This window comes from Dendrobates tinctorius, unplaced genomic scaffold, assembly GCF_039654945.1.
Source record: "Dendrobates tinctorius isolate UK_male_01 unplaced genomic scaffold, ASM3965494v1 ptg000154l, whole genome shotgun sequence".
In the NCBI taxonomy this organism is placed as follows: Eukaryota; Metazoa; Chordata; class Amphibia; order Anura; family Dendrobatidae; genus Dendrobates; species Dendrobates tinctorius.
Genome location: NW_027361821.1, coordinates 2,815,356 through 2,836,635, shown reverse-complemented (window position 1 = coordinate 2,836,635; position 21,280 = coordinate 2,815,356). Strand labels below are relative to the sequence as shown.

General features: G+C 46.0%; 1 long non-coding RNA gene across 1 annotated transcript in view; it reads left to right on the top strand.

Moving 5' to 3' along the window:
* The first annotated feature begins 1,966 nt into the window (after positions 1–1,966).
* LOC141050896 (uncharacterized) overlaps positions 1,967–21,280 on the top strand; it is a 46,550-nt gene continuing 27,236 nt past the window's right edge. The window contains exon 1 of the long non-coding RNA XR_012220554.1: positions 1,967–7,570. This is a non-coding gene — a long non-coding RNA (uncharacterized lncRNA). The remainder of the gene's footprint in view (positions 7,571–21,280) is intronic.

Sequence of the window (21,280 nt, the reverse complement as noted above, 5' to 3'; positions counted from 1 at the left end):
GGCTGGTCATTGCTTGCGTTGAGAAACACGTGATGGTGTCTCCGCGGCTTCTGTTTTCCAATCCTGCCCCGTCTCCATATTTGCCCGTGTGACTCCAATCCTGCCCCCTGTCTCCATATTTGCCCCTGTGTCTCCAATCCTGCCCCCTGTCTCCATATTTGCCCCTGTGTGACTCCAATCCTGCCCGCTGTCTCCATATTTGCCCCTGTGTGACTCCAATCCTGCCCCCTGTCTCCATATTTGCCCCTGTGTGACTCCAGTCCTGCCCCCTGTCTCCATATTTGCCCCTGTGTCTCCAATCCTGCCCCGTCTCCATATTTGCCCCTGTGTGACTCCAATCCTGCCCGCTGTCTCCATATTTACCCGTGTCTTCAATCCTGCGCCCTGTCTCCATATTTGCCCCTGTGTGACTCCAATCCTGCCCCCTGTCTCCATATTTGCCCGTGTCTCCAATCCTGCCCCCTGTCTCCATATTTGTCCGTGTCTCCAATCCTGCCCCGTCTCCATATTTGCCCGTGTGTCTCCAATCCTGCCCCCTGTCTCCATATTTGCCCCTGTGTGACTCCAATCCTGCCCGCTGTCTCCATATTTGCCCCTGTGTGACTCCAATCCTGCCCCCTGTCTCCATATTTGCCCCTGTGTGACTCCAGTCCTGCCCCCTGTCTCCATATTTGCCCCTGTGTCTCCAATCCTGCCCCGTCTCCATATTTGCCCCTGTGTGACTCCAATCCTGCCCGCTGTCTCCATATTTACCCGTGTCTTCAATCCTGCGCCCTGTCTCCATATTTGCCCCTGTGTGACTCCAATCCTGCCCCCTGTCTCCATATTTGCCCGTGTCTCCAATCCTGCCCCCTGTCTCCATATTTGTCCGTGTCTCCAATCCTGCCCCGTCTCCATATTTGCCCGTGTGTCTCCAATCCTGCCCCCTGTCTCCATATTTGCCCCTGTGTGACTCCAATCCTGCCCCCTGTCTCCATATTTGCCCCTGTGTGACTCCAATCCTGCCCCGTCTCCATATTTGCCCCTGTGTGTCTCCAATCCTGCCCCCTGTCTCCATTCTGCCAGGGATACATATTGCCCCTTTCAAAAATAAAAACTTTCTTCTTACCTGACCTCGCTCCTGCACTGAAGATGGAGCTGCTGCTGTGTGAGCTGAAAGGACCTGTGGTGACGTCATCATCATGTGATCAGGGGGCGGATCTGATCAATGCTGAAGGCCTGTGATAATGATGACGTCACCACAGGTCCTTCAGCTCTTCTCTATCTTTCGGATGTCGGGCGCTGTGGCGGCTCTGCTGATGTGTGCGCTGCAGGCCCGATCGCAGCGCACACTTGGGGCCTGCCCGGCGCCCCCATGACGCATAGCACTTGGGGCCCGATGACTGGCAGCACAGGAGCGGGGCCCCTGATCTGCGGGCCCCCTTCTGTACTGATGTTCATCGGGCCCCATACAGCAGTAAGGGCTGTCATGCCCTGATGGCGGCCCTGGGTGGCATCACGAATCCCCTTTTCCTAATTCATTTTCCTACCATCTTCCTCCTACATCTGAACTTCCATCATCATTGACATTGGACCCCCAGGGCCATGGACCGGGTCACCATCACCACCATGACATATTTCCCCCTGTAAAAGAGCCTGAAAGGCCCGGTACCGAGTAACCCCTGGCCCCGCTGGGTGCTCCAACTGGCATCACGAACAGGATCATCGAGCTTAGCAAAGCTGGGTACTTGGAGCTTAGCAAAGATGGGTGCCTAGAGCCTAGCAAAGCTGAGCACTGAGTGCCAGAAAACCGTAAAGTATTGCTGTAATATGTTGAATGCTAAAATCTTTAATGATGCAGTGTAAATAGAGATTTAATGCATTAATAGAGTGTTGTATTACATGCTGAGACTGTAGGAAGCTGAAAAATGGTTGCCATAACTGCGCCATAATAGCGCTACCAGTAGTAGCTGTTATCTGACTGCGTCACAAAAAAAGTGTGAGGAAAAAGAATTGCGCCATAGGCTGCGCGCGCTGACTGAGGTAAACCGTCAGAATTCTGTGACAGGGCAGCGCGCGCTGTGAGGAGAAAGCGCGGTGGTGGGGGCCAGAGAGAGCGAGCAGAGAGAGATGCCCGCCCACTGCTTGCGTGATAGAGGGGTAAAGAGGTGTCCGTCAGCAGGGACGGCCCACCCCTGGCCTTGCAGTGACGAGCATGGGGGAGAGAGGAAGTCCCGCCCTCGGAACTCAGTGATGACAAGCAGACGGAGAGCTGAGCAAACAACAGCGTGTACAGAGATAATGGCGGCTAGAAGCGCTGGGGCTGATGTGAGTGCGGAGCAGGAGCACCGAGGGGACTGCGTGGAAGAACTGCGGTGCCAACTCCTGGACCAGTCTCTGTCGGAGGCTGAAAAGAATTCGGTCCTGGATCCTGTCAGTCCTGAACTAACACCGGCGCTGGAGGTGGATGCTGCACAGGCCTTGGGGGACGATACTCTGGTAGGACCCCTTCCTGTCCCCACTGCCCCCAAACCCAGTTGGGCCCATTACAATGTTGCCTGGGATCGGGCAGCGGTAGCAGGGGAGCAGCCTAGTGGTACATTGCAGCCAGTGAATATCTCCCCAGCCGTGCAGGCGCAGAAATGGCGTTTAAATGGAAAAAACCAGGGGACAGTTTGATCGGGTTCCCCGAGGAGGACCCCTCTGAGGAATCCCAAATAGAGGTCCTCAGCTGGGAAAATTACCAGGCCCAGCAGGAACGCGCTCAGGCAGAGCAGGATGAGCAGTATGCAGCCCGACAGAAAGAATATGAAAAGCGGGACAGAAGGGCTAAGCAACAAGTCCGGGAGAACAGAGAAGTAGACCGTGGGTCTCGGCACCAAGGTCAGGTGCTAGAATTTAATGTCCAGCTGGACTGGGGCTTTATTCAGGAGCCAGGAATGGTTAATTATATATTTGTCAATCGGAGGGATGTGGAAGCCCATTTGCCCAGGGAACACTTGGACAGGGACCTATACCCAGGGGATAAAGTTGCTTACATCCGTCACGTGGGAAGACGAGGCTGGTATGCCCTAGACGTCAAGAAAGAATGAGTTACTACCCCTGCTGAAAAAGAAACCAGGCCTGGGTCAATAGAACCAGGGGTAAAGAAGAATATCCAATCGCAGGCCACCCAAACCAGTGGCGTAGCAACTGTTTGTGGCGCCCGGGGAGGTCGAAAAATTTGCCGCCCCTTTGGTCGTTGATAATCCGGAAGCATCCGAAGAGCCCACACTACACTCAAAGATCTAATTTTTAGTCAGCTACTAACTCTGCTGTTATTATTTCTAGACTTTCATCTTCTTGCAGTTCTCTATATATATGTATGTATTAGCTTGATGATGCTGAATGAAGACCTAATGGCTTTTTTAATAATAATTTTTAATAATGTGACAGACCTTACATATTGGATTATATAGAGCCCTGTTTTTTATTACATACCGTCCTGACTTGTTAGCTGTATAATGCAATGATGGCTGATGGAGCATGGGAAAGCTTCCTTTCTAATGGAGGAGCTGATGGACTGGTAGTTTGGTCACCGGCTCCTCGATCAGCAGTCATTTTATATCTAAAAAGAGAGGGGACTATGTAATAAAAGAGGGCACTGTAAATAACAAAACTAAAAAGAATACACTATGTAAGAGACAGCACTATACATAACAGCAGAGGAAGCTATATAATAAGGGACGGCATCATATATAACTAGAGAGGATGGTACGTAATAAGGCATGGTGTTAAACATAATAAAAAAGGAAACTATGTAACTAAGGATGGTGTTATACAGAATTAGTGAGTACACTATATAATAAGGGACTGTGTTAGACATAGTGAGTACACTATATACTAAGGGACTGTGTTAGACATAGTGAGTACACTATATACTAAGGGACTGTGTTAGACATAATAAACAATAATGTCTTCCTCCACTTCCCCCTGTTCCTAAGGCCATTATAAGTCCCCCTTCCTCCCATCCCAATCCCCCACACCCCTCATTGTCCTCCTCCTCTCGCATCCCATTATTGTCCTCTCCCCCACCTCATCATTGCCCTCTTCACCACCTCCATCATTTTCTTCTCCCCACCACTATCTTTGCTTTCTCTTCCACCCCCCATTTATTGCCCTTTCCACCACCACCATCACTGCATTCTCCCCCACCACCCCATCATCATTTATTTTTCCACCACCACCCCATCATTGCCCTCTCCATCACCCCATCATTGCCTTCTCCCCATCACCCCCACCCTTGCCTTCTCCCCATCATTGCCTTCTCCTTCACCCCATCACTGCCTTCTCCCCATCACTCCCATCATTGCCTGCTCCATCACCCCATCATTGTCTTCCTCCCATCACTCCCATCATTGCCTTCTCCATCACCCCATCACTCCCATCATTGCCTGCTCCATCACCCCATCACTCCCATCATTGTCTGCTCCATCACCCCCATCATTGCCTGCTCCATCACTCCCATCATTGCCTTCTCCTTCACACCATCACTGCCTTCTCCCCATCACTCCCAACATTGCCTGCTCCATCACCCCATCATTGTCTTCTCCCCATCACTCCCATCATTGCCTTTTCCATCACCCCATCACTGCCTTCTCCCCATGTCTCCCATCATTGCCTGCTCCATCACCCCATCACTCCCATCATTGTCTGCTCCATCACCCCCATCATTGCCTGCTCCATCACGGCATCACTCCCATCATTGCCTTCTCCTTCACCCCATCACTGCCTTCTCCCCATCACTCCCATCATTGCTTGCTTCATCACCCCATCATTGTCTTCTCCCCATCACTCTCATCATTGCCTTCTCCATCACCCCATCACTGCCTTCTCCCCATGACTCCCATCATTGCCTGCTCCATCACCCCATCACTCCCATCATTGTCTGCTCCATCACCCCCATCATTGCCTGCTCCATCACTCCCATCATTGCCTTCTCCTTCACCCCATCACTGCCTTCTCCCCATCACTCCCATCATTGCCTGCTCCATCACCCCATCATTGTCTTCTCCCCATCACTCCCATCATTGCCTTCTCCATCACCCCATCACTGCCTTCTCCCCATGACTCCCATCATTGCCTGCTCCATCACCCCATCACTCCCATCATTGTCTACTCCATCACCCCCATCATTGCCTGCTCCATCACTCCAATCATTGCCTTTTCCTTCACCCCATCGCTGCCTTCTCCCCATCACTCCCAACATTGCCTGCTCCATCACCCCATCATTGTCTTCTCCCCATCACTCCCATCATTGCCTTCTCCATCACCCCATCACTGCCTTCTCCCCATGACTCCCATCATTGCCTGCTCCATCACCCCATCACTCCCATCATTGCCTGCTCCATCACCCCCATCATTGCCTGCTCCATCACTCCCATCATTGCCTTCTCTGCATCTTCTCATGTCCCCATCTCCTCCAGGGCCAGGCTAACCTACACAGACACACACAAAGACATACTACATACACATACAGACAGACATACACACACACACACACTCACAGACATACATACACGCACAGACATACACTCACAGACAGACATACACACACACAGACATACATACAGACATACACACATACATATACAGACATACACACAGACACCACCTCTCTCCTCTCCCCTTTCCGCAGCATCGCCCGCGCTTCCTCGCTCACACAGCAGCGGCCACTGAATGATGACGTCATTCAGCGGCGCTTCTCTGTGTCAAACAGGAAGCGCAGGCGACGGGCAGGAAGCAGGACGGGTCCTTGCAGCTCCGCTCCTGCTATTCCCGCTTGCAGGCAGCGGAGCTGCTGTGATTGCTTCCTGCCCGCCGCTGCACTGCACTGTGCCTCACTGCCTCCGCGCTTCTCCCACAGAGAGGAATTGCTGCTGCTGCCAAGCCGCCACCACACATGTGCCGCCTGGGGCGGACCGCCCCCCACGCTATGCCACTGACCCAAACCCCTATTGCTGGGCATGACATCACTGTGCACGAGCGACTCGGCCATGAGGTTTTTGTGGCCCCTGGAGTGGCTTGTATATATGGACCGCCTGGCCAGGCAATGGCAAGTACCCGGTGCTACCATGCACGATGCACCTAAAAGAATTAGAACTGGTACGACTGTGAATGTATATAGTTGTAAAGTTTACCTGGTTAGGTATGTTTCTTAATATTTCTTGATTTTTCTGCAAAAAGTTCACCTGGTTAGGTGTTTTTATTAATGTTTCCTAAAAGTTTTACAGAGACAATTGGGTCACTGAACTATGGGTGATCAAAACTTATAAATGTAAATAGTTAGCAGTTCTTAAGGTGCTCCATCTTGGTTTTACAACAGGCCTCTGAAAGTGCCTTAATGCCACAGAACGAAAACCCGTTTGGCATGGTGGAAGATGTGGTACAAAGTCAACTAAGCCTTGTAGCCCGCTCAAGGCCTACGTTGGGGGTTTACTGACGGGTCCCCCGCATCGCACCAAAAGGAAAATACCCCGGTCAGGGATGAACTGAACTTTGCTGAAAATGTTTTCTATATTTTGATATTGATTACAGATATTTCTACTGAATATATGGTATTTTATTACTGGGTATTTTTAAGGTATATATTTATTAAATAATAGTTATTTGTAACGTTGAAGAGAGAATCCTCCCATAAAGGGAAGAAGAGCCACCGGTTGACATGTTTGACTGTTATACCCATTGTAATGCTGCATTACAGAAATTTTTTTTAAGTTTCTTAACATCTGTTTTGCTCTGTTTCAGCCCGCGGACGTGCTGTTTAACGGGGGGAATGTGGCGCCCCTGAGGGTCTGGTTGCCACAGAGGTACTGCACCTCATCCAGAGGTGTAAGGAGGGAACACCACACAGGACTCGTATCACTTGCACCCAATACACACCAGACTGGCCAGGAAAGGGTGTTGGGAGGCAGGTGAGGATGGTAGGTAGAGTGGGAGGAGCTTAGAAGTGGAGTGATAGCAAGGCACCTAATCAGATCAGATTGAGTAAGGTGACAGTTGGTGGGAGGAGCTAGCTCTAAGGTAAATAGATCTTTCCAGAGAATAGTCAGTCGGTGACAGGATAGTAGAGGAGCAGGAATGACACAGTGAGAGTCTCAGTCAGTCCAGAGGGAAGCTCCTGAGAGAAGAGAAGGGGTCCTTGGGGCACGGATCGTGCGTTAAGTCAACCGTGGGACCCGCATCCTGAAAGGGAGAACCAGGCCGCAGTGAGGAAGCCGGCCCCTCAGACTAGTGGAGTACTTTAAGGCTCAGCTAGAAAGCCGGATGCTGAGGTGACTTTAAGTACCTCAGCCACAACCGTACACATTCCTAGCAAAGGTGGCTGTAGAGAATCCCTGTCGCTCGGTGAGATCTGTGGCTGCCGGCTTGGGGACACTGTGTGCGAAGGCGCAGGGCAGGAGAGAGAGGAGTGAACAGCGCAGAGAGACAGCCTAGAAAGGTTAACACAAGGAGGAGTCCTGAAAAGGTGAACCCAATCTGCCTGGGAGTTGGCTGGACCCCTCACCCGGAGGACACAGTACCAAGCGGGTCATCAAGTAACAAGAAACTCGTGAGTAAAGACCTTGAAACTGCACCCAACTGTGTCCTTTGTCTTTTTACATCTCTCCTGCCATACACCGCACTCAACATCACCATCACCGGCTCAACTGACCTGGGACACAGCTCTACCTGTGGAGAGCTTCACCATCCCCGCTGCCCTAACACCATCCCAGAGGATCTGCAGAGCAGCGTCGGCTTAACACCCGCATTGCCAAATACACAGGTGGCGTCACGAATCCCCTCTTCCTAATTCATTTTCCTACCATCTTCCCCCTATATCTGAACTTCCATCATCATTGACATTGGACCCCCAGGGCCACGGACCGGGTCACCATCACCACTGTGACATATTTCCCACTGTAAAGGAGCCTGAAAGGCCCGGTACCGAGTAACCCCCGGCCCTGCTGGGCGCTCCAACAGTCCTTACACTGGTTACCCAGCCACTCCAGAATCCAGTACAAACTTACCTACAAAGCACTCCATGGCTCAGCACCAGCCTATATCTCCTCCCTCATCTCAGTCTACCACCCTACCCGTGCCCTCCGTTCTGCTGATGACCTGAGATTAGCATCCTCAATAATCAGAACCTCCCACTCCCGTCTCCAAGACTTTACACGTGCTGCGACAATTCTTTGGAATGCACTACCCAGGTCAATACAATTAGTCCCCAATCCCTACAATTTTAAGCGTGCCCTAAAAACACATTTATTCAGACTGGCCTACCACCTCAACACATTAACTAAACTATCCCTGGGTGGCCCAGTCAAAAGTTTTACCATAACCAGGTTCCCTGCATCATGTTTCCACATGCTTTATGCATCTATTATCCCTCTGTGTCCGTACTGTTACATACTCAACACTATGGCTGGTCTAAACAATGAAAGCAACTGTTACCACCCTCCTATCATGTCTCCTTTTTCCTCATAGATTGTAAGCTTGTGAGCAGGGCTGTTGTGAATTCTCTTTCTGGCTTCCCTCTGGTGATTACTGAAATAATGGAGTTGTTCAGATTGCGAGTTCTCTTTCTGGGCTCCCTCTGGTGGTTACTGGAGGTAGTGGAGCTGATCTGATTGACAGAGGCTTGCCACCTGATGAGGTAGACGATTGGAGATCTTTGGTTTCTGATTGGGATTTAAGATAGCTGACTCCCTCTATCCCTGCTGGTGATTTTCCACCTGTGCCTCCTGAGGTCTGATGTCTCCTGCTCTTTCCCTGCATGTTCAGCTAAGTGGTTCATTTGCTATTCTGTTTGCATTTGATCTGGCTTTGTTTATCTCTGCTTTGTGCGGGTCAGCTAGCTCTGGCTGGGTCTGTGCTGAATCACCGCCCATATGTTACTGCATGTGCCAGTTTGTTTTGTCCCCTTTTGCGTTGGTCTTTTTGCTTTGCTTTCAGAATATACCAGAGTGCCGATATAGTGGGCAAAATCATGTGACTTCAGTGTTTTTGTGGATCAGACGTGTTGGACTTTTTGCAGGGTTTTTTGCGTGATTGCAGACAGTGTCTTTCCTGTCCTGTCTAGTCAGTGTGGGCCCCATCGTTTGCTCAGTCTATTTTTCTGCCTGCGTTTGTGTTTTCATCTTGTCTCACCGACAATATATGTTTGGGGGCTGTCTATTCCTTTGGGGTCTGCTCCAGGGCAGTTTAGATTTCCCCTTTCTTGCTTTAGGCTTAGTTAGCTCTCCGGCTGTGCCGAGGCATCTAGGTTCATTGTAGGTATGCTTCACGGCTACTGCTAGTTGTGTGGACAGGATCAGGGGTCTGCTTCCGCTTTGTTACCAACCTCTCTGGTTTTCTGTGACTTAGCCTGGCCTGCTATCCTCCTCTGTGACCCATTCATAACACAGGGCCCTCATTCCTCTTGGTATCTGTTATGACCTATGTGATTACTGTTATGCTGTTATGTCTATCGTCTGTACAAGTCCCCTCTGAAATGTAAAGTGCTGCAGAATATGTCGGCGCTATATAAATAAAATTATTATAAATTATTATATGCAACAGAAATTGACTTATTATTTATGTAAAGGAGGACTTTACACTAGCCTGACAGCAGATGGCGATAGTGTGAACTTATATGTTTGCTGTATTGTGGGGAGGGAAGCTCTATTGTTGATGTTAGTTTTACTTTCGCTTTTGACTGTATTACACCAGCAGCACGGGCTGTGTGCTTCTGAATTCTCTTATGGGTAAACATGAGATAAGTAAATGCTGTTTACTCAAGATAACTTGCTCAGTGAAGTTCTCCTGTGTACCGGTGGATTCTCTGCTACAGGTTATGGGCCCAGAACAGGAGATAGTCCCAGACACCCAGAACAGAGACACCCAGGAGATAACCTCAGACATGGAGAAGCAGATAAGCTCTGTTAACAGAAGGAGATAAAACCCAGTCTGAACCCAGACTGAAAAAATAAAGAAAAAATCCAGATACAGAGGGACAAAGGAATTTATGACCCAGGAACTGTATGGCCGCACACTGGAGATAATTACAGAGAATCACCACACACAGGATATACAGGAACTCTCAAGAAGAAAGAAGAATGTCTTCATAAAACAAGTAAGATTATATGAAAATGATGTGCAGCACTGAGCTGAAACTCACAGTAGCTAAGTTGAACAGTGAAAATTATCAGTTATGGAAATTCAAAGTAGAGATGTTATCTAAAGATGATTTTTGGGAAGTAATTACTACAGATAGACCTGATGAAGATAATCATACATGGGATAGAAAGAATAGAGAAGCTAGAGCCACCATTAGCTTATTAGTGGATGATGCTCAATTAATACACATAAGGAAGGAGAATACAGCAAAAGGAATGTGCGCTGCCTAGAGAAAATTAAATTAAAGACCCAGTTTAAATCACAAGTTATTTCTATTAAGAAAGCTTTACAGTATGAGATTGTGCAAATGGCAACATGCAGAAGCACATATTCTCAATGATGGAAGTAATATCACAGCTAAGGTCTATTGGTGAAGACATTAAGGAAAGTCATGTAGCAGCAATATTATTGTGCAGTTTACCAGATTCGTATACAGCCTTGATAAATGCCCTAGAGACAAGACCAGAATGACGTCACATTAGATTTTGTGAAAACAAGACTAATAGATGAATATCAGAGAAGAAAAGAACAAACATATGATTCTTCTACTGAAAAGGACAGTGGAAACGCTCTTAAAGCTACAGAATTTAAAAAGCCCTATAATAAAGAGACAAGAGAATGTTTCAGATGTAAGAAAAAAGGTCATTTAAAGAAAGACTGTACCATATGGAAAGCAGAACAACAAAAATTACAACATAAAGAGCATACACAAAGTGAAAAACAATTTCCAATTCATGTGAGAATAATTGGAATGTCACATTTAAAGTAACAGACAAGAAAACATCACTTGGTTGGTTTATTTATTCAGGAGCAACAAGTCATATGACGAGTGACAAGAATTTCTTCACTGATCTTGATTTAGATAAGAAAGAAGCCATTTATCTTGCAGATGGAAGCAAAATAACCGCAGAAGGTATAGGACAAGGTATGCTAAACTGTTCAAACAAGTTCGGACAAGATTCAAAGATACTTGTACAGAATGTGTTGTATGTTCCAAAATTGGAAGGTGGATTGTTATCTGTGAAGCGTTTAACAGCAAATGGACTCACTGTAAAATTCAAAGACAATGAGTGTGCAATTCTAGCAGGAAACAAGGTGATAACCAATGTCAAGGCAGATGAACAATTATATCATCTTGACACACCAAAGGAACAGATGAACGTATGTACACATGATCACAAGAACTGTATTCACATGTGGCATAGACATCTAGGACACAGACACGCTGACAGTACAGGTTTGGCCAAAAGTATTGACACCCCTGCAATTTTGTCAGATAATACTCAGTTTCTTCCTGAAAATGATTGCAAACACAAATTCATTGGTATTATTATCTTCATTTAATTTGTCTTAAATGAAAAAACACAAAAGAGAATGAAGCAAAAAGCAAAACATTGATGATTTCACACAAAACTCCAAAAATGGGCCAGACAAAAGTATTGGCACCCTCAGCCTAATACATGGTTGCACAACCTTTAGCCAAAATAACTGCGACCAACCGCTTCCGGTAACCATCAATGAGTTTCCTACAATGCTCTGCTGGAATTTTAGACCATTCTTCTTTGGCAAACTGCTCCAGGTCCCTGATATTAGAAGGGTGCCTTCTCCAAACTGCCATTTTTAGACACAGGTGTTCTATGGGTTTCAGGTCTGGACTCATTGCTGGCCACCTTAGAAGTCTCCAGTGCTTTCTCTCAAACCATTTTCTAGTGCTTTTTGAAGTGTGTTTTGGGTCATTGTCTTGCTGGAAGACCCATGACCTGTGAGGGAGACCCAGCTTTCTCACACTGGGCACTACATTATGCTGAAAAATTTGTTGGTAGACTTCAGACTTCATAATGCCATGCACACGGTCAAGCAGTCCAGTGCCAGAGGCAGCAAAGCAACCCCAAAACATCAGGGAACCTCCGCCATGTTTGACTGTAGGGACCGTGTTTTTTTCTTTGAATACCTCTTTTTTTCTCCTGTAAACTCTATGTTGATGCCTTTGCCAAAAAACCTCCACTTTTGTCTCATCTGACCACAGAACATTTTTCCAAAACGTTTTAGGCTTTTTCAGGTAAGTTTTGGCAAACTCCTGCCTGGCTTTTTTATGTCTCAGGGTAAGAAGTGGGGTCTTCCTGGGTCTCCTACCATACAGTCCCTTTTCATTCAGATGCCGACGGATAGTACGGGTTGACACTGTTGTACCCTCGGACTGCTGGGCAGCTTGAACTTGTTTGGATGTTAGTCGAGGTTCTTTTCCAACATCCGCACAATCTTGCGTTGAAATCTCTTGTCAATTTTTCTTTTCCGTCCACATCTAGGGAAGTTAGCCACAGTGCCATGGGCTTTAAACTTCTTCATGACACTGCACACGGTAGACACAGGAACATTCAGGTCTTTGGAGATGGACTTGTAGCCTTGAGATTGCTCATGCTTCCTCACAATTTGGTTTCTCAAGTCCTCAGACAGTTCTTTGGTCTTCTTTCTTTTCTCCATGCTCAATGTGGCACACACAAGGACACAGGACAGAGGTTGAGTCAACTTTAATCCATGTCAACTGGCTGCAAGTGTGATTCAGTTATTGCCAACATCTGTTAGGTGCCACAGGTAAGTTCCTGGTGCTGTTAATTACACAAATTAGAGAAGCATCACATGATTTTTCGAACAGTGCCAACACTTTGTCCACCCTCTTTTTATGTTTGGTGTGGAATTATATCCAATTTGGCTTTAGGACAATTCTTTTTGTGTTTTTTCATTTAAGACAAATTAAATGAAGATAATAATACCAAAGAATTTGTGTTTGCAATCATTTTCAGGAAGAAACTGAGTATTATCTGACAAAATTGCAGGGGTGTCAAAACTTTTGGCCACATCTGTATAAGGGAACTACAAAGAAAAGAATTGACAAAAGATCTAAAGATATCAGATTGCTCAATTACCGTAAGATGTGAATGTTGTATAAAATCTAAAGCCACAAGAATATCTATTCCAAAAGAAAGTGAGATGAAAAGCAAAAGACCACTTGATTTAGTGCATACTGACATATGTGGACCCATGAAAGTGACTACATCAGGAGGAAATAGATACATGGTGACTTTCATAGATGACTACTCAAGATACACAGTCACATACTTAATTAAGAACAAAAGTGAAGTTTTTGATAAACTTGTAGACTATGTAATAAGGTCGAGTAACAAATTTCAAAGGAAGCCAATTGTCATCAGAAGTGATAATGGAGGGGAATTTACTGGTCACAAAATAGAAAACTACTTAAGACAGAATGGAATAGAACACCAGAAAACTGTTCCGTACACACCTGAACAAAATGGAGTAGCAGAAAGGAAAAACAGAACTCTGACAGAAATTATGAGATGTATGCTGACAGATTCCAAACTACCAGAGAAATATTGGGGTGAGGCAGCAATGACAGCTACATATCTACAGAACAGACTTTTTCCAGAAAACTGAAGAAAACTTCATATGAACTGTGGCAAGGTATGAGACCAAGTGTCAATCATTTAAAAGTTTTTGGATGTAAAGTTTTTGTATTCATTCCAACAGAAAAACGTTCCAAACTTCAAAACAGATCCATGGAGGTAATATTTGTTGGATATAGTGAAAATTGTAAGGGATATAAAATCCTTGATCCCCAAACAGTCACGGTGAGTAACAGTGTGACATTCATTGAGGAGCTAAATGAAGACACTATGATTTCAATTGAAACAAAAAATAAGAAAAACAGCAGTGACATAGCTGAAGAGATATTTGATGAGAAAGTAGTTGAAATTGATGAAGACCAGAATACTGAAAATGAAGAAATACAACTACAAACAGACACAGAACCAAGACGTTCAATGAGAGAAAACAAAGGTAAACCACCAAAACGTCTCTCATACAAGACAAGCACAAGTAAAATTTATGAATCTACTTCTTGGGAAGACATATCTAAACTCCCTAAAGAAGAAGCTAATAAATGGATATAAGCAACTGAAACAGAAATTAAATCCATGCATGACTCAAATACATGGACACTGACAGATTTACCAGAAGGAAGAAAAGCCATAGGATGTAAAATACCAAACAGATGGCACACCTGAAAGATACTGAGCAAGACTTGTAGCTAAAGGGTATTCTCAGAAATATGGAGAAGACTATGACGAGACATTTGCTCCAGTTGTCAAACATACTACAATAAGAACTTTGCTTACAGTTGCAGCAATGAAACAGATGGAACTGATACATCTGGATGTAAAGACAGCATTTTTGAATGGAGATTTAACAGAAGACATTTACATGGAACAACCTCCAGGATTCAAAGATGAAAGAAGCCCAACGTTTGCAAACTACAGAAAAGCATATATGGTTTAAAGCAAGCAGCTAAAGCATGGAATGACAAAATCACAGAAGTGCTTACAAATGAAAAATTTCAAAGAAACAAAGCTGATCCATGCTTGTACACAAAAAGGCTGATGAATAGATGGATTTATGTACTCATATGTAGACGACATTCTGATGTGTTCTGAACAAGAAAGGGATGAAGAAAACATTCTAAAAACCCTGAAGCAACATTTTGAAATCAAAGATTTGGGAAATGTGAAACAGTACCTAGGAATACAGATAGAAAGAGAAGAAGACGGAAGTTTCCTACTGAATCAAAATCACATGATTCAAGACATAACAGAAAAATTTGGATTGAAGGATGCAAACACAGTAAAGTCTCCAATGGAAACTAATTATCTTAGAGAGGAATAGTGAGCAAAATATGCTACCAAATAATGAAGAGTACAGAACAGCAATAGGAAAACTACTGTATCTAGCGACTGTTACAAGGCCAGACATCGCAGCAGCAGTAGGAATCCTAAGTAGAAAGGTGTTAAAATCAAATAAAGCTAACTGGAATGCTGTAAAGAGAATAATGCGTTATTTGAAAGGAACCAGCAACGTCAAAATGCAATTATCACTTGTGGGTAGTTTGAGCTTAACAGGATACGTTGATGCAGATTGGGCTGGAGATCCAACTGACAGAAGATCTACCAGTGGATGCATTTTTTCCCTTCCCCATGACAGCACCGCAGACATGAGAGATGGTAACCAACCCCAGGAAACAGGAAACCTATAGCAGAGACAAAAGAAGGGAGCGGCACCTCTCTCCCCAGTTTGGTTTCCTGTTTCCTGCAGGCGGATACCTGGGGCAGAGCACGTACCTCCGGAGGGATCCCCCTCTGATGACAGCCGGCCTGGAGGCCGAGGTCCACGGGGAGTGAATAGGCAGCGAGGTGCGGTAGTGCGCGCCTGTCAGCCCGGCGTTTGGGAGCTGCAGCGGTGTTCATCCTCGCTGGACTCCCTGGCGGCTGCTCCTGTCGGGAGGCTGGGCCGGGGGAGGCGTGTCCACCACGACGCTGGCGCCGACTGAGTGGGGACGACTTCCAGTTCCGGAGAGCAGCAGAGCCAGGACCAGCAGCAAATCGATGGCAAGTTCTTCAGATGGCAGACCCAGAAGGCGAGATACGCGCACAGGAGGAAGAACCGCAGGCTACCGGGGTACTCAGAGGGTCCGGGTGAGTGCCTTTTTAAGGCAACACATTGTATTAACGACTGCCCTATGTCATGTCTCTCTTAGGGAAAGGCCACGTCAAAGCAAAAAATGAGTGTGCGTTATGCAAAAAGGCCCTAGCTAAAACTTATGAGAAGCTACTCTGTCGCTCTTGCATTAAAAGAACAGTGGCCGAGGAGTCACCATCCCTATTCCAACAACAGGAAACAATCACAGGGAGACCAGTCAAAGAAAACACTGTGGCAGCCGGCAAAGGCGCTCAATCAGTGAAATCCTAGGTGCAATGCTCCCTGGGAAATACAAATATGCAAATAAAGTCTGTGGAGCCTCATTTAAGAGTCTCAAAACGGGACTAGCCAGATCTTCCTCCAGGGAAGGACCCAGCCAAGGGGTGGCTCCTTTCGGAAACCACCATTACCACCATATTAACTGGCCCTTTAAGTCAATATCCAGCTCTTTACGAGTTTACAGATATGACAAGGGAAATACCAAGGCCAGGTATCCATCCATCTAAAGGGCTGTCACATTGTAGAAGGATCAACTTTATTCTCATTTGCACAAGGAAAGACTAGAAGCAATGGGATGAAACTGAATGGGAGGAGACACAGATTAGATATTAGAAAAAACTTTTTGACAGTTAGAGTGATCAATGAGTGGAACAGGCTGCCACGAGAAGTGGTGAGTTCTCCTTCAATGGAAGTCTTCAAACAGAGGCTGGACAGACATCTGACTGGGATGATTTAGCGAATCCTGCTTTGAGCAGGGGGTTGGACCAGATGGCCCAGGAGGTCCCTTCCAACTCTACAATTCTATGATTCTATGATTCTATGATTCTATGATCCACAGACAGCTGTTTCGGGGTGTTGCCCCTCATCAGTGTGGGGTAGGATTCTGGCTAGGTGGGAGCAATGCCTAGTAGACCAACAACATGAAACAATCACTGACCTCAGGGAGACCAGTCAAAGAAAACACTGCGGCAGTCAGCAAAGGCGCTCAATCAGTGAAATCCTAGGTGCAATGCTCCCTGGGAAATACAAATATGCAAATAAAGTCCGTGGAGCCTCATTTAAGAGTCATGACGCCAGGATACTGGTAGGGGGAAGGCTCTGGTTCTTTGTTCATCAATGGGTAGCATTGCCCGCCTCAAAGTGGGTAACCGACCTGTTAACCGAGGGTCTATGACTAAGCTTTCTTAAAAATGACCCGGGTGGCCAAAAAGAATCAGGCCACGCTAGAAAAGGAGGTTCAATTCCTCATACAAAAAGAGGTACTAATAAGAGTACCATATCATCAAGTAGGGAAGGGGTTTTACAGCACTCTGTTCCTCACGCCAAAACCAGATGGGTCACTAAGGACAATATTCAATCTCAAAGCCTTGAACCAATACATCAGAACAGAAAAATTCAAAATGAAGACCTTGGGGTCAGCAGTGAAGCTACTCGACCCTGGCTGCTACATGGCAGTAATAGATCTCACCGACGCCTATTACCATGTGCCAATATGGGGGGGGGACATCAGCAATACCTAAGATTGGTAGTAGAGATCGCTCAAATCCCCACTCATCTCCAATATCAGTGCCTCCCCTTCGGGGTATCAGTAGCCCCTCGTATATTTACAAAAATTATCGGGGAAGTAGCGTCCTTTGTAAGAAGGGAAAACATTCTATTGGTGCCCTATTTAAACGATTTCCTCGTCATAGCAAACAACAAACAAAGTTGCAAGAAAGCAGTCATGGAGGTTCTAGAAATATTAACCAAATTAGGCTGGATAATCAATCTAAAAAAGTCCAGATTAGCTCCAGTTCAGACACAAGAATTCCTTGGGATTCAGTTGGACTTATTAAAGCAACAATGCATTCTTCCAGAAAGAAAAGTTGGGGCTATCCAATAAAAAATACAACAGATACAACCCGGTCAAGCCATATCAATAAGAGAGGCAATGTCACTCCTGGGTACCTTGTCAACAACAATCTCAGTGGTCCGGTGGGCACAAGCCCACACAAGAGAACTACAGTGGCAGATCCTATCCGAGCAAGGGAGGGTTCCTTACAATTTAAATCGGGAGATCATTCTTTCACTTCAGGTGCAGGAGTCCTTAAAATGGTGGCTGAGCACCGACAACTTAAACAGACCAGTGCCCTGGACTATTCAAAACATGGTGGTGCTGACCACAGACACAAGTCCAATGAGTTGGGGGGCACACATAGGGAAACAAACCTTACAGGACCAGTAGGAACCCGCAATGAGGGATGCATCCTCAAACCTAAAAGAATTGGCAGCTGTAAGATGAGCCCTTCTCCAAGTAAAAGAAGTTCAAGAGAGGCATGTCACAATATTATCCGACAACAACACGGCCATAGCCTACATAAACAGTCAAGGGGGTACAAGGTCGGCAACCCTTATGGCAGAGGCCAGAGAATTATTCGCATGGGCAGAAAACAACCTCCTGTCCTTGTCGGGTACACATTTGAAGGGGGCAGACAATTATCTAGCCGATTATTTAAGACGTTATGTGTTACACCAGGGAGAATGGTCCCTAAATCAAAAAATATTTGGGGAAATCTGTGCTGCCTGGGGCACACCGGAGGTAGACCTGTTTGCTACAAGAGAAAATCGAAAAGTAAACAGTTTCTACTCTCTAAATCCAAGAGAACGCCCAGAAGGGGTGAATGCACTACTACACCGCTGGAAATTTCATCTGGCTTATGCGTTCCCCCAATTCCATTGATCCCGGTAGTCTTGAAAAAGATCCGACAAATCAAAACTCGAATAATCCTGGTAGCGCCATTCTGACCGAAAAGGGCATGGTTCACATGGCTGAGACGCATGTCTATCTCGGACCCATGGATCCTCCCAGATACCCCGAATCTGCTATACCAGGGCCCAGTAGAGCATCCTTGGGTTCACAGACTTCATCTCACTGCATGGAACTTGAGAGGTGACTCCTTCTAGCAAAGGGTTTCTCAGCTCCATTAGTAACCACCCTGCTCGCTAGCAGGAAAGAGGTAACTTCACGTAAATACCAAAAAATTTGGGAAAAATTCTTAAAGTTCACATGCCGGCAGTTGTCTGGGGCAGCCCAGAAAGTCCCAATAAGAGAGATCCTAGAATTCCTCCAGAAAGGACTAAAAAAAAGGATTGTCCACAAGCACCTTAAAGGTGCAGGTATCTAAAAGGGTGCGTTGTTTGATCAAAAATTGGCTGACCACCCCAGGGTCTATAGGTTCATTTGAGCCTCCTTTACATCCAGACCCTCAAATTTACTAACTAAGGTAGCTCCCTGGGATCTAAATTTAGTTTTAAATGCAGTGACATCTCCATTTGAGCCTATTACTTCCATCTCAGTAAAGGTGCTAACTTTAAAAACAGTACTCCTGGTGGCCCTAACTTCAGCTTGGCGTGTCTGCAAGCTGCAGGCTATATCTGTAAATCCCCCATACACCACCTTTTTGGATGACAGAGTAATTATAAAAACTGATCCGGCCTTCCTACCGAAGGTTAATTCCAAATTCCACAGGGACCAGGAAATAATTTTGCCCTCGATTTGTCCAAACCCTAAATCCCAGGGAGAGAAAACCTTCCATTGTCTAGATGTCAGACGTTGCCTGCTTCAATACATAGAAGCCTCAAAGTCATGGCGACAGTCATCAGCCCTTTTTGTCTCCTTCCAGGGGACAAACAGGGGTAAAAAAGCTTCAAAGTCAATGATTGCACGATGGCTACGTAGGGTATTGCACTGGCTTATTCTTCTTCAGGTCAGAATCCCCCACTCGGTGTAACAGCTCACTCTACAAGAGCCATAGCCACATCCTGGGCTGAAAGGGCAAATGCATCTGTAGAACAGATTTGTAAAGCAGCAGTATGGTCTTCACCATCCACTTTCTTCCAACACTATAGGCTAGACCTAGGGCCCCAAATCTTGCCTTTGGGAGAAAAGTGTTATCTGCTGTTGTCCCACCCTAGAAGTCTATTCTCTCTTTCCTCTCATGTCTGCGGTGCTGTCATGGGGAAGGGAAAAAATGATAATTACTTACCGGTAACTTGACTTTCCAGAGCCATGACAGCACCACATTGTTCCCGCCCTATCTTGGTGATGGTTGTGTGGTGCACCAGAAAATTTAAAGTTGTATCTGGATATGTGGGTATATGTGTATGTGTGTGTGTGTGTGTGTATATGTATATATATATATATATATATATATATATATATATATATATATATATAGAGGTGTATATATAATTAAAAAAAAAGAAGGTGAATATTGGTAATGCTGTCATATAACATGTATGTAGACTAATAAGGCGGTTACCTTGCACACTCTGAAACAAACTGGGGAGAGAGGTGCCGCCCCCTTCTTTTGTCTCTGCTACAGGTTTCCTGTTTCCTGGGGGCGGATACCATCTTTCATGTCTGCGGTGCTGTCATGGCTCTGGAAAATCAAATTACCGGTAAGTAATTATCATTTTTCTCCTCTCAGGTGGACCAATAAGTTGGACAAGTAAGAAACTGTCAATTGTGACACTGTCTTCAACAGAAGCAGAGTATGTTGCCGCAGCACATGCAAGTCAAGAAGTTCTGTGGTTAAGACAATTGTTGACAGACTTAGGACAACCACAGTTGGAACCGACAAAATTGAAAGAGGACAATCAAGGATGTCTTGTTCTTGCTCAGATGGAAAGAGTCAATCCAAGAGCCAAGCACAGTGATGTGAAGTATCATTTCTTGAGAGATCATCAGGAACAAGGAGTCTTGAAGATAGAAGGTTGTCCTACTGAAGAAATGACAGCAGACATCTTCACGAAGGCGTTGAATTCTGATAAACTCCAGAGACTAATAAAAATGTTGGGTTTGACTGAATAAGGGTACAGTTACACTTAGCGATGCACCAGCAATCCCGACAACGATATGGATCGCTGGTGCATTGCTAAGTGGTCGCTAGTGAGCTGCCACACAGGCAGATCTCACAGCGACATCGCTGGGGTCGAGGGTCGCTACTTACCTGTCAGACGCGGCGATCCTGACATCCTCCCGCCCGCGTCCACTCGTCGCTCGTCAGCGTCACAGGAAGCCCAGCAGGAAGTGGCCGACGAGAAATGATCCAGGACTTTCTCGCGCGACCAGCGATGAGCAGCGGGGGAGCCGGTCGGAGGTAAGTATCAGACATAGCGATATCGCTAGCAATATCGCTGCTACGTCACAAAATCGGTGACGTTACAGCGATATTGCTAGCGATATCGCTATGTGTAACGGGGGGCTTAAGTCCTTACTGTTGAGAAAGAGTGTTGGCATATGCAACAGAAATGGACTTATTGTTTATGTAAAGGAGGACTTTACACTAGCCTGACAGCTGATGGCAATAGTGTGAACTTATATGTTTGCTGTATTGTGGGGAAGGAAGCTCTATTGTTGATGTTAGCTTTACTTTCGCTTTTGACTGTATTACACCAGCAGCATGGGCTGTGTGATTCTGAATTCTCTTATCTCATGTTTATCCATAAGAAGCAAATGCTGTTTACTCAAGAACTTGCTCAGTGAAGTTCTCCTGTGTACCGGTGGATTCTCAAAAGATACTCTGCTACAGCC